The sequence below is a fragment of the Pipistrellus hanaki genome (assembly GCF_964339955.1).
Source record: "Pipistrellus hanaki genome assembly, chromosome: 6".
Lineage (NCBI taxonomy): Eukaryota > Metazoa > Chordata > Mammalia > Chiroptera > Vespertilionidae > Pipistrellus > Pipistrellus hanaki.
Window position 1 is genome coordinate 33,644,563 of NC_140508.1, and position 13,326 is coordinate 33,657,888.

At 39.0% G+C, this 13,326-nt stretch overlaps 1 long non-coding RNA gene across 1 annotated transcript in view; it reads left to right on the forward strand.

The window, feature by feature from the left end:
- LOC311624561 overlaps positions 1-13,326 on the forward strand; it is a 90,600-nt gene that overhangs the window by 20,778 nt on the left and 56,496 nt on the right. The window contains exon 3 of the long non-coding RNA XR_014795338.1: positions 8,804-8,906. This is a non-coding gene — a long non-coding RNA (uncharacterized lncRNA). The remainder of the gene's footprint in view (positions 1-8,803; positions 8,907-13,326) is intronic.

A 13,326-nucleotide genomic window follows, 5' to 3' on the forward strand; every position in this document is an offset into this window, starting at 1 on the left:
GGGGGAAGGGGAAAATATCAATGGAAACACATCCAGGTGAGGATAAAAAGAAAAATAAAGAAAGAAATGCCATATCTGCCCTAACTGGTTTGACTCATTAGATAATCAGCCTGCAAACTCAAGGGTCCCAGGTTTGATTCCGGTCAAGGGCATGTACCTTGGTTGCAGGCACATCCCCAGTAGGGAGTGTGCAGGAGGCAGCTGATGGATGTTTCTCTCTCATCGATGTTTCTAACTCTCTATCCCTCTCCCATCCTCTGTAAAAAGTTGATAAAATATATATATATATTTTTAAAGAAAAAGAAATGTCATATCCTATGAAAGACACATCTTGAAAATACTTAAAGTCATCATTATTTCATGGTGAAGGACTGGAGTCCAAGTTTATGAAAATACCTTGGCAGCTGTGGTGATTGGCAGTGGCTTTAGCAGTGGGGTAATAGGGCTGGCGCCTTCTCCTGATCAGCCTGGTCATCTCAAGCAAAGGGAGGCCAGACTGGTGGCTTAGGTCTGCTCCCAATGGGAAGCGGGCTTAAGCCATCTGTAGGACATCCCCCGAGGGCTCCCAGTATGTGAGAGGGGGCAGGCAGGCCTGAGGGACCTCTCCCCAGTGCACAAATTTCATGCACCGGGCCCTTAGTGTGTGTGTGTGTGTGTGTGTATTATTATTATTATTTTAAGAGATGAATTAACAACTGACATCACAGAAATACATAGGATTATAAGAACATACTTTAAACAACTACATACCTGGATAACCTGGGCGACATGGACACATTTTTAGAAACATCCTATAAGCTTCCAAAACTCAATCAGAAAGAATTAGAAAACCTGAATAGGCTGGTAACAACTAATGAAATTAAAGCAGAAAGAATAATAAGAACAAATTCCCAGCAAACAACAAGTTAGGACCAGATGGCCTCATAGAAGAGTTGCAACATTCAAAGAACTAACACCTATTCTCCTCAAAGTATTCCAAAAAATTTCAGAGGAGGGAGGACTTCCAAACTCTTTTCATGAGGCCGGTGTTAGCCTAATTACAAAAACAGATTCCAAAGACACTACAAAGAAAGATTACATGCTAGTATCCCTGATGAACACAGATGTCTAAAATCCTCAACAAAATATTAGAATGTTGGATACAGCAACACATTAGAAAGGCCATACACCATAATCAAATGGGATTTGTTCCAGGGATGCAAGGCTAGTACAATATTTGCCATTTAATAAATGTGATGATATATCACATAAACAAAATAAAGATAAAAATCACATGATCATATCAATAAATGTAGAAAATGCATTAAACAAAATCCAGGATCCATTTATGATAAAAACTCTCAGCAAAGTGGGAATAGAGGGATAATACAGCCATATCTCATCATGAAAAAGACCATACTTGAGAAACCTACAGTCAACATCATTCTCAATGGGCAGAAACCTAAAGCACCTCCCTTAAGATCAGGAACAAGACAGGATGTCTACTTTCACCACTCTCATTCAACATAGTTCTGGAAGTCCTAGCCATAACCATCATAAAAAATAAAATGCATCCAAATTGGAAAGGAGGAAGTAAAACTGTCATTATTCACAGATGACATGATATTGTAACATAGAAAACTCTGAAGACTCCAGAAAGGAATTGCTAGGTTTAGTAAATTAATTCAGCAAATTAGCTGGATACAAAATTAATATCCAGAAATCAACACCATTTTTATAGACCTATAATGAACTCTGAGAAAGAGAATAAAAAAATAAAATCCCATGTACCATTGCAACAACAACAAAAATAACACCTAAGCTATCTTGGAAAAACTTAATCAAGGAGGTTAAAGACTTGTACTCTGAAAACTGTAGGACATTGAAAAAGGAAATAGAGGAAGACACAAACAAGTGGAAGCATATACTGTGTTCATGGATTGCAAGAATTAATATCATTTAAATAGTCATACTACCCAAAGCAATTTATGAATTCAATGCAACCCCTATTTGAATAACAATAGCATATCTCACAGTTCTAGAACAAATATTCCAAAAATTTATATGGAACAAAAAAAGACCCTAATAGCCTCAGCAATTTTGAAAAAGAAGAACAAAGTTAGAGAGATCACAATACCGGATATCAAGTTATACTACAAAGCCATTGTAATCAAAACAGCTTAATACTGGCACAAGAACTGGCATATAGATCAATGGAACAGAAAAGAAACCCTATAAATTGACCCATGTCAATATGGTCAATTAATATTTGACAAAGGAGGCAAGAGCATACAAAGGAATAAGGACAGTCTCTTCAAGAAATGGTGTAGAGAAAATTGGACAGGTACATGCAAAAAAATAAAACTAGTTCACCAACTTATACCACACACAAGAATGACATTCTTCAAAGATGAAACTAACCAAAGAATGATCCTTCCCCCTCTATACACTAATTTTGATGAATGAACATATTGAAGGACACACCTAGAAAACTAATAAATATTTTGTCAGGACCCTTTCCTGAGACCTCCTCTAGGGTTCCCACCCACACATCTAAATTAATAAAAGAGAAAGATGCAAATTGACCATATCTCTGCAATACCCACCAGCTAATCAGAAGTGAATATGCAAATTAACTCAACAAAGATGGCGGTTAATTTGCACACACAGGTGTCCAGTGGCCTGGGTCCCGGGAGCATCCTTGGGACCCCGGCTGCTCAAAGCCTGTAGGCCCTGAGCGGCCAGGGTCCCAGAATGCCCCTGACCATTCCTGGCCTATGGGGGTGACTGAGGCTTGAGAATGGCTGGAGTGGACCCACTGGGCCCTGCCCAAGCCAAGGCACAGACTTGATTGGAGCCGGGGTGCCCTGCCCAAGCCACAGCAGAAGCTTGAGCAGGCCCAGAGACTGCAGGCTCCTCCCTGGCCAGGGCCCAGGTCAGGGCTCATGCAGTAGTCAAATTAACTGCCATCTTTGTTGAGTTAATTTGCATATTCACTTCTGATTAGCTGGTGGGTATTGCAGAGATATGGTCAATTTGCATCTTTCTCTTTTATTAATTTAGATGTGTGGGTGGGAACCCTAGAGGAGGTCTCAGGAAAGGGTCCTGACAGAATATTTATTAGTTTTCTAGGTGTGTCCTTCAATATGTTCATTCATTGAGAGGCCCAGGCTGGGCTGAGGGACACCCCCACCCTACCCCCAGCCTCGGCTTGCCAGCAGTCCTGCCTCTGTGCGTGAGCTGCAGAGGAACACCTTTTCTGACTGCTGATTGGCTAAGCTCCCTGTACGCCACTGGTAATGTTGTTGGTAACTTGGGGAATAAGAATGCCAAAAGGTGTTCTAAGGTTTTTCTACCACACTCGTGGAGGAAAAAACTAAGGTCTACTGCTAGCAGGCTAAGAAATTCCATATCCTGCCTTAGCTCGTTTGGCTCAGTGGAAAATGCCTCGGCCTGCCCACTGCAGGGTCCAGGTTCAATACTGATCAAGGGCATGTACCTAGGTTGCAGGCTCCTCCCTGGCCAGGGCCCAGGTCAGGGCTCATGCAGTAGTCAACCAATCAAAGTGTCCTTCTGTATTGATGTTTCTCTATGTCTTTCACTCTCTCCCACACTCTCTAAAAATCAATGGAAACATATCCTCAGGTAAGGAAAGAGAGAGAGAAAGAGAGAGAGAGAGAGAGTCTCCTGATCAGCTCGTTCGCCTTCCTTAGAGGGAGGCCAGACGGTGGCTTAGGCTCCTCCCACTTTATGAGAGGGGGCAGGCTGGGCTGAGGGACACCCCCACCCTACCCCCAGTGCACGAATTTTGTGCTCCAGGCCCCTACCACAAAAATAAAAGTCTGAAGACAACCCAGCACAGGCTCTCTGGAGCACACCTATACCTTTTCTCTGTCATGAACTTATTTTTTTCTCCTAAACGCTTAAGTGTCCCCGTGAGACTTACAACCAGGGAGGCAGCGGGCAGGGGCAGCTAGTCCCAGGAAAAAAAACAAACCCTGAGCCTGTCTCCAAGGCTCCCTTTTCTCTGAGCTTCCAGTGAGCTGACAGCAGTCCCACCTTGGCTCACTCTCTCACTGTGACGTTTACTTCTCATTGAATTCATGCAGCCCAGCATTCTTTCCTATAACATTGTAGAGAGCCGCAGTAGCCAGCCCTGCCTGGGCTCTCTCCTATTGCTTCTTCTACCCTTAGAGCTCCCTTTGTTTCCCTGTCCCCAGCTTTAAGAAATGTACTCTCAAAATCACCTGGACTCATGTTGTGAAACCTTTCCCACACAAAGTCAAGAACCCACACCCGATAAGTCAGCTCAAGGCAGACCTGTTCTAAGTCAGGTCCCCATCTGTTAACATAGCCACTATTTTTTTTTTTACACCTGAAACTAATATAAAATAACTAGAGGCCTGGTGCATGAAATTCGTGCACGGAGGGGAAAGGTGTCCCTCAGCCCAGCCTGTACCCTCTCCAATCTGGGACCCCTCTCACAATCCAGGACTGCTGGCTCCCAACTGCTCACCAGCCTGCCTTCCTGATTGCCCCTAACTGCTTCTGCCTGCCAGCCTGATCACCTCCTATCCACTCTGCTGCCAGCCTGATTGATGCCTAACTCCCCTGCTAGCCTGTTTGCCCCTAACTGCCCTCCTTTTCTGGCCTGGTCACCCCTAACTGCCCTCCCCTGCAGGTCTGGGTCCTGCCCAACTGCCCTTCACTGCAGGCCCAGTCACCCCCAACTTCCCTCCTCTGCCAGACTGGTCACCCTTAACTGCCCTCCCTTGCAGGCCTGGTCCTTCCCAATTGCCCTCTCCTGCTTGCCTGATGGCCCACAACTGCCTTCCCTTCCAGGCCTGGTCCCTCTCAACTGCCCTCCCCTGCTGACCATCTTGTGGTGGCCATCTTGTGTTCACATGGGGGCAGGATCTTTGACCACATGGGGGCAGCCATCTTGTGTTGTAGTGATGGTCAATCTGCATATTACTATTTTATTAGATAGGATAGAGGTCTGGTGCTCGGGTAGGGTCTGGATGGTTTTCTCTGAAGGATGTCCTGGATCAGGTTGGGTGTTCCCTTGGGGTGTGGGGTAGCCTTGGCGAGGGGCCTGTGGTGGTTTGCAGACCAACCATGCTCCCTGGTGACCCAAGCAGAGGCCATGGTATCTGGGATTTATGCATCTTCTACAATTGAAACTTTGTAGCCTGGAGTGGAGCCATCTCCTGCTAGCTTTGTGGCTGCAGCCATTTCTGTTGGAATTTGTTTACCTTCTATAATTGAAACTTTGTAGCCTTGAGTGGAGGCTTAGGCCAGCAAGGGCAGGAGGAAAGCTTGGCTTCCTCTGTTGCTGGAGAAACCTAAGCCTCCCTCCTGCTCTCTGTGGCTCTAGCCATCTTGGTTGGGTTTATTTGCATTCTCGCTCTGATTGGCTGGTGGGAGTGACTTTTGGGTATAGCAGAGGTATGGTCAATTTGCATATTACTCTTTTATTAGATAGGATATTGAATATCAATTGTAATTGAAAAAATATCTGTTTTGTGTTTTATGAATTTCTTCTTTTCATGTCTACTATTAATTTTATTTGGTGTATTTGAGTTGGATGTGCTAACTGTTCTCTACTGTTTTAATTTGAACCTCTAATAATACAGTATTTTCAAATTTTTTCTTTTCCTAATGTATGGATCAAATGACATATATTTCCCTTTAAGAACTTTTTAGTTGTTATGTTATATCTCTAATATAATTTAGTTCAGAATATTTAATTTTTCAGTTTTATTTAGCTAGATTGGTAAATTAAAATTGCATATGCAGTATATTAGTTATAAAAATGATGTTTTGATTACCAAAATTAAATGAATTAACATAGCTATCAGTTCGCATAGTTACCGTGTGTGTGTGTGTGTGTGTGTGTGTGTGTGTGTGTTTGTTGGGGGGTGTGTGGTAAGAACACTTGCCATCTATTGTATTTCTTCCTTTTTATTGAATTTATTGGGGTGACACTGGCTAACAAAATTAAACATGTTTTAGGTGCACAATTCTGCAACATATCATCTGTACACTGTATTGTGTGTTCACCAAACCAAATTACATCTCCATCTATCACCATTTATGCCCACTTTACTTTCTTTCACTCCTCCCCCACTCTCTGGTAATTACCATATTGTTATCTGTGCCTATGAGTATTTTTTTCTTTGCTTAATCTCTTTACCTTTTCACCCAGCCCTTTAACTCCCCTCCCCTCTGACAGTTGTAGGTCTGTTCTTTGTATCTATGAGTCTGTTTTTATTTTGTTTGTTAGTTTATTTTGTTCCTCAGGTTCCACATATAAGTGAAATCATATGGTTCTTGTTTTTCTCTGACTGGCTTATTTCACTTAGCATAGTACTTTCCAGGTCCATCCTTGCTTTCTCAAAGGGCAAAATTTCCTTTTTTCTGAGCATTTCATAGGTGCCAGACACTGTGCTTCATGCTCAATGGGCCTTACTTCATTTTTTATATTTTAAGTGGTAATAACCTATACATCACTAAACCTACATGCCTTAGAGTTTTATGGGTTCCAGTTTTATGTAATGTCCCATATCCTCACCTATTTTAATTTTTAAACTTATCCTAGGAAGTAGGTATATGATGATATCTGTCTTATCAAGGAAGAAATTTTGGTAGAGACCACATAATAGGTGAAAGTAGTAAAGGAAGAACCTAAATATGTGTAGCTCCAGTTTCCTCAGCTGTAACCATGTTATTGTAATTACCATGTAATGCTTCTGTTTCACCAATGTGGTTGGCCCATCATGGGTTCTTATACAGTAAAGGTCCCCATTGTCCCACCAATTTCACAGCAGGGAAAGGTTATTTTCCATCTAATTTCAAGCATGGGATGAAGAAGAAATGGATATGAGGCAAGAAGACAGGAGGGTTAAGTTTCAGGCTTCAGCATTGAAATTACATTCCTCATCAGTAATGACAGTGCTCACAGGTTTAAGATGTTTTCAAGGTAGTGATCCAGGTGATTAGTGAGGAGAAAGCACAGTGAGTTCTACCAGGAGCCTTTAAAACTCCACCTGACTGTTCAAAGAGACCCTATTATCCTAATCTCTGTCACATTCTTCCCTGCATAGTAATGAGCTTTCCCTCAGGTGAAGCATGGCTTTTAATCACCCATAACCTTGCACAGCAGCCTTGATCCAGTGGGCAGTGCCCTGGGGAAAGGTACCTTTGTGCCCATTGTCCAAGTATCAGCAACCTGCTAGCTAAGTCCCTGTGATGTAAGTAAATTTGAAGATACTACTCCAGCAACCCTCAAAATAGCCTGAGTGGGAGTAGATATTTTCTTTATTCCCCTAGTTCAGAAAGCTAGGCTTAAAGATGGGGAATCAATTGTCCTCAGTCTAAGACTGAATACAGGGTGGGATTGGAATAACCTCGTATATATTTGACTCAAAGTTTATGACCTTTTCTACTCTTCTTCTCTGCTGAAGTGACCAACTCTGTCCTTCCACCTTCCTGTGTGCATTCATGAGTTCTACCTACAATGATAGCCATGAGTATAAGAGGTAGTGATATCCTACTGGTTGGGTCTACCCACTGCTCCCATCTCTTCTGCTAGATAATGACGTAGATCATTGATGTGTTTCTTGAAGGAGTCATAAGCCATTCTTTTGGAGAAAATCTAGAACTAGAAAAATTGAAGCTGAAATTTCAGTAATATCCCCAAATTTTCTAGGTCCTCAAGCTTCCATTTTATTTATTCAAGTATTGCTATAGACTCCAGTTAGAGGATGATAGGAGAAAAAGAAATGGAAAAAGTTATTTTCATTGACTACAGTTTCAAAGTCTAAGTAGAGAAGAAGACATACAAGCAGCTATATAGAACATGCTGAAACATGATGACAATTCTGGATAGGTCATGATAGTAGAGAACTAGACGTGGTGGTAGTTCTGTTTTGGGAGAAACATGTTGTTATCAATGTTTCTAGAAGAGAATAAAGAGTTAAGGGAAGCAGGTTTAAGCAGAGAGAGAAGCATATGTACAAAATCTTATTTTCCAGAAGCAATCCAGTGAGTTCAAATCAATAACGAGTAAGTGTGTAGTATGAGGTGTAGGATGTTCTGAGGGAGAATGATAGGAGATGAAACTGGAAATGCCATGTAGGGTATGAACGTGAAGAGCAATGAAGTCTGTACTGAAATATTGGCTAGGATGCTTTCAACCTTTAGAAGGAGGCCTTCAATCATTCCATATTATAGGCCAGTTGTTTGGCAATGATGCCAGAGGTGAGTTCAATGATTAGCTTTGCATGAGGACAGTGACTGGCTATCAGTTTGGAGGATGAATGTGTAAGTGTGTGGAAGGAATGCAGTGATCAATGGGAAGGCTACTGCAGTAATCCCAGGAAAAGTCATAAGAGCTGAGTCTTTCCAGTCGCAGTGGAGATGGAATGATGGCACATATTAGAGGTGGTAGATGCACGCGGACATATTAATAACTGGATGTTACTAATTGGTAATCAAGTGAAGAAGGAAAAGGATTTTGTGATGGCACTCACAGACTTGTGTTTATAATGGAGATAACCCTTTTAGCAATGTTTTCTCCCAATGTTTTCTCTGCATTATATCTTTGGTCTCTAATGAGGTCAAAAGTGAATTGACTCCACGAGGCATGAGCTAAGCTCATATTTTCAGAATCAGAAGGACACTAGCATGACAAAGGTGCGGAGAAAGACATTTGGCCCAACTCTGTCATTCCATAAGCAGGAAAACTGAGACTGACAAATACATGGCTGCCATAGGTGTCCAGGAAGTGATGGCAACTGTGTTTCCCATTCTCCCCATCCAGGTATCAAGGAAGTGGGCCTGTGGCATAAATGGATAACTATTATGTGCCATATTCTCTTATTGGTACAGGAAGAGCTCTTAAGGGGAAAATCTTATGGCTTAAGGTGAGTGTCTATCCCAATCTTTAGGTCACACGATGTAGATCTTGATCTTCCATCCTATGATTGAAATCTATGGTTGAGGATTTCCAGGGAGAGCAGAAATCGGGACATCAAGGTATAGTGACAGAATGCTCTCAGTAGTCAATTAAATCTGTTCCAGTTCTAATGCTTATACCTTAAGTGTCTTCTTCTCTGAAGTGAGATCATAATATGGACATTCTGAAGTTGTTATAGGGAAGCTAATAAGAACATGACTAAACATTCTGCAGGAATGCTTTTGTTTCACTAACCACATGAAAAAAAATACATAGGAAATGCTTTCAACCTTTAGAGGGAGGCCTTCAGTCATTCCATATTCTAGGCCTGTTGTTTTCCAATATGTTCCCTAGATGAGGAACATCAGCATTGCTTGGAACTTCTGAGCAATGCTAATTCTCCGGCTCTACCACAGAACCAGAAATTGGTGGTGAGGCCCAAAACCTGTATCTTAGCAATCCTTCCAGGTGTTCCTGATGCTCTTTACAGTTTGGTAATCAGAGCTACAGGCAGATTGTGGACCCGTTGGCTGGGAACTGTCTTCTGACATTGTTCCTATCCATCTGTCCTTAATGTGTCCTTTGGACTAACCCTCACATGGTCTTGGTGTCTATCTTATTTACATCCCTATCTTGGAATTGCGGGTGCTTCAGAGATGTGATTCCCTTCCAAACATGTGAGAGGAGAGAAGGTGAGAAGTAGTGAGAAGACTGACACCGAAATAAAGCCCTTTGCTTTAATAAACCAAGGATCCTATCTCAGGAGACAGAGGGTAGAATGCTCAAGGTGTAGCAGTAGTGCCTTATGGGGTTCTCTATGTCCCAGGTTGTAGTGATGTCATGTTCCCCCACATAGGTGTAGGACCTGCAGTTGTATTCATTACTTCACTATCACAGAGAAGAGGATTAAGCTGTTTGCCATTCAGAACACAGCAAATTTTTTCCTTGCTGCACTTCCCAGTTTGAGGTTTTATTTGCAACTCTCCATTTCTGCACCGGCTCCTGCAATTTCCAGCTTTGCTTGCACACTTTTTCACATACCAACTACCTGTATAAAGGAATTATATAGATCATGTAAGTCAGAGAGCTATCATAATAGGTAAAAATGACAGTAATTTTTTGAACACCGATTATTCAAGTCCCTTACCAGTTGCTTTGTTAGAGTTTTCTTAGTCATGAAGACCTGTTCTGAGGATTAAATGAGATTTTAAATGAGATTATATATATATATATATATATATATATATATATATTATATATATATATATAATTTTTTATATATGTAAGACCCTTTCTATAACCAAAATTCTGCATATAAACAAATTGCAGGTGTCTGTTTTCCATTTTAAATGGAAAAATATGTAACATATGATTACTTATGAATATAAAATCTTTAATCAATTTAAAAAATATATAACTTAGACACATCTAAACAGAAGTTTAAAAACTATAATTTTAAAATATAAAATTCTGAAATCATTACTGTAGTGCTTTTCACTGTTATTGAAACACACATGGCTTTTGTTGGTGCCTAGTGAGATTTAAAAAACGTTTTTGCATGTTTCTGAGGTCCTACAAACTGTATTTGAAATATATGTCTGGATTTGTCTTTTATATTCCTTGCTAAAAATATATATATATTTGTCTTTTATATTCCTTGCTAAATATATGACTCTAAGGAGTCATGGAGTACCTAGCGAGTAATAGGTACTCCATGACTCCTTAGTTATATATTCCTATAACTATGTATTATTGAGGTATACATTTGGGAGAGATTTTGTATAATATGACTATATATGTGTACATATTATATACATATATACTAAATTCTCTCATCACATGGTATATAGCACAGAGAAGGCCCTGAAGAGATGCTGAAACTCTTTTCATCTTGTTCTACATTGCTTAACTCATTCCTCTACATTCCACCAGCAAATATATAGTGAGTGCCTAATATGTCAAGACTGCTGCAAGATGATGGGAATAAATAATGCATAGAAAGAGAAGGTCTGAAAAGCTTATTTTGGAGAAGGAGAGAAAGAAGAGAGAAAAGTAAATGAATAAACAGAGTAACTACAATTTGTGTTAAATGTAGCAGATTGAAAAAATAATGTGACATAGCAGAAAATAATCATTATTATTTTACCAATACTATTATCAATACTATTACCAACACTATTATCCATTGTCAAGTGCTTAATCCTCTCTGAAGATTAAATGAAATTTTGCATACTTAATATTTATATACACGTTTACATACATAGATTTCTAGGTATATGTATGGGTCTCTAACATCTATTACCAGAATTCTATGTGAGGGTCATTGAGGAAAGTATCTCTCAGGAAAATGATGTTCAAGCCTAGACATAAAGGATGAAAAATCTTTAACTATATGTCAATCTAGAAAAATGTTTAAAGAAGAAAGAATAACTTTAAAAAGGCCATGAGCAGGGGAAGACTCATACTTTTGAGGAATAGAAAGATTTCTTGACTTTTTGTTTCATGATTTTTCTTACTCTATTTCCTCCTTTTCTTCTTTTGTATCTGCAAGGGCTCTCCATAATGGTCCTTAGGCTTCAAATTACTCTGAACTTTAGTCCCCTTCTTTCTCAGAATCCCAAATATATCCATAAAGATAACAACATTCAAATGTTTTTCTTCATGGAGTGATCTATGTGAATGGAAACCACAGATCAATGTTCCCTCCTTTCTCTCCTGATCTTCTGTGGCCACTGGCATTTTATTCATTTTTCTTTCCAAATGTCCTTTCTAAAGTCTCAAGATCTTAGGTTAGACTTAGTTAATCTTACAGAATAATCCTGAATTGCTTATGTTTATATAGAAAGAAAAACTATGGGGTTTTCTCAGGTTCTTTGGTTTAGAAAGGGGACACCATGTAAGTATATGATGTATGTCATTAAAGTCCTAGAGACAGAGTGAGAAATCATGCAGTCTAAATGCATAGAATTTCAAGGATGCAGTAAATCTAATACATTTTCTGAGGCAACACTCATATTGTTATTAATTTTCTCTTGAACAGTTCTGCAAATTCTAGAGAACATTCAGTACTATCCATAGAGTCAGCTATAGAGATATTATGCAGTTTCCATTAAGAAATTGTACCTCAAAAAAGATTGATTCTCATTGTGTGCCATATATAAAATATGAGAATGTGTCCAATGTAAAACAAACAAACAACAACAACAACAAAAAAAAAACCCACACCGCACAATAATAAAACCTATGAAAGAAGTTTTAGTAAGCAGAAGTTGATTCAAATTATTTAAGCTATTATTTACTCAGGAGAATTGTCAAAAGTGGCAATTCTCTCAATGAAAAGTGAGATAAGGAGAGAAACACATTTTTAAAATATTGATGAATTTGCTTTCATTGAAGCTAGGAAAGCAAAATTATAAATAAACTACTTAAACTTAAAAAGAAAACAAAGAAATCAGTAAGCATGGTGAAATAACTGTTAGCATGCAGAACTTTTTAAGTTAGTGGAAGACTACATACAAAATACCAGTATATTTGCCACATGAAAATGCAATTTTTGTGCCTCAAATAAATTAATACATTTTTTACAAGTAACCCATATATTAGAAAATATTTGCAAGAAATGTGAAATAGAAAGTTTGAAAACAGGAACAAAATAGTATCACTTGCTATACACTATATGCTAGTATTTTTGTTTTTTTTAAATAACCTTTTGACAAACCAATGGAACTTCTAAAATTTACCAATATAAGCAGGGGATCTTACAATGTTATATTAACAAAGTTGTACAATGTTATTTATAATAGTAACACACTGATAAAAACAATCCAAATAACACACAATAAGGGGCTGTTCAAGTTATTATTGGTACAAAAAATGTGACACACTGTAAAAAAACAATTCAAATAAGGAGCTCTTCAAGTCAATACTCATACAGAAAATGTGACAAAATAATAAGCATCTACTGTAAACTGTATATTCAAGGAATACTCAAAGACTTGGGAAATTTCCCCTATATATTCTGAAGTTTAAAAATGCAAATTATAACTTGTTTATCAGTTGGTCACGTTTTTTTAAAATGTAAACATTTTATAAGAAATGGTGGCCATTTTTTTTATTTCTTAAATGCTTTCAGTGTTCCTGTCTTAATTGTGTAAATATAAACTATGGAATTAATTAAAAAGAAGGAATGCTTATAGAAGAAGAGCTGAAATCTGACACAGGACTTCCAAGAGGCTTGACTTCCCCACCTCTTCACTCAGAATATTTTTCTTTCCTTTTCCAACTTAAGGTTCTATTAATTACATCCAAGAATTTAACAAATTGGAAATGTTCTCTGTAAGACCAAAAACCTGGGAGAAGTAATATTTTAGAATTGTTACCATATAAAG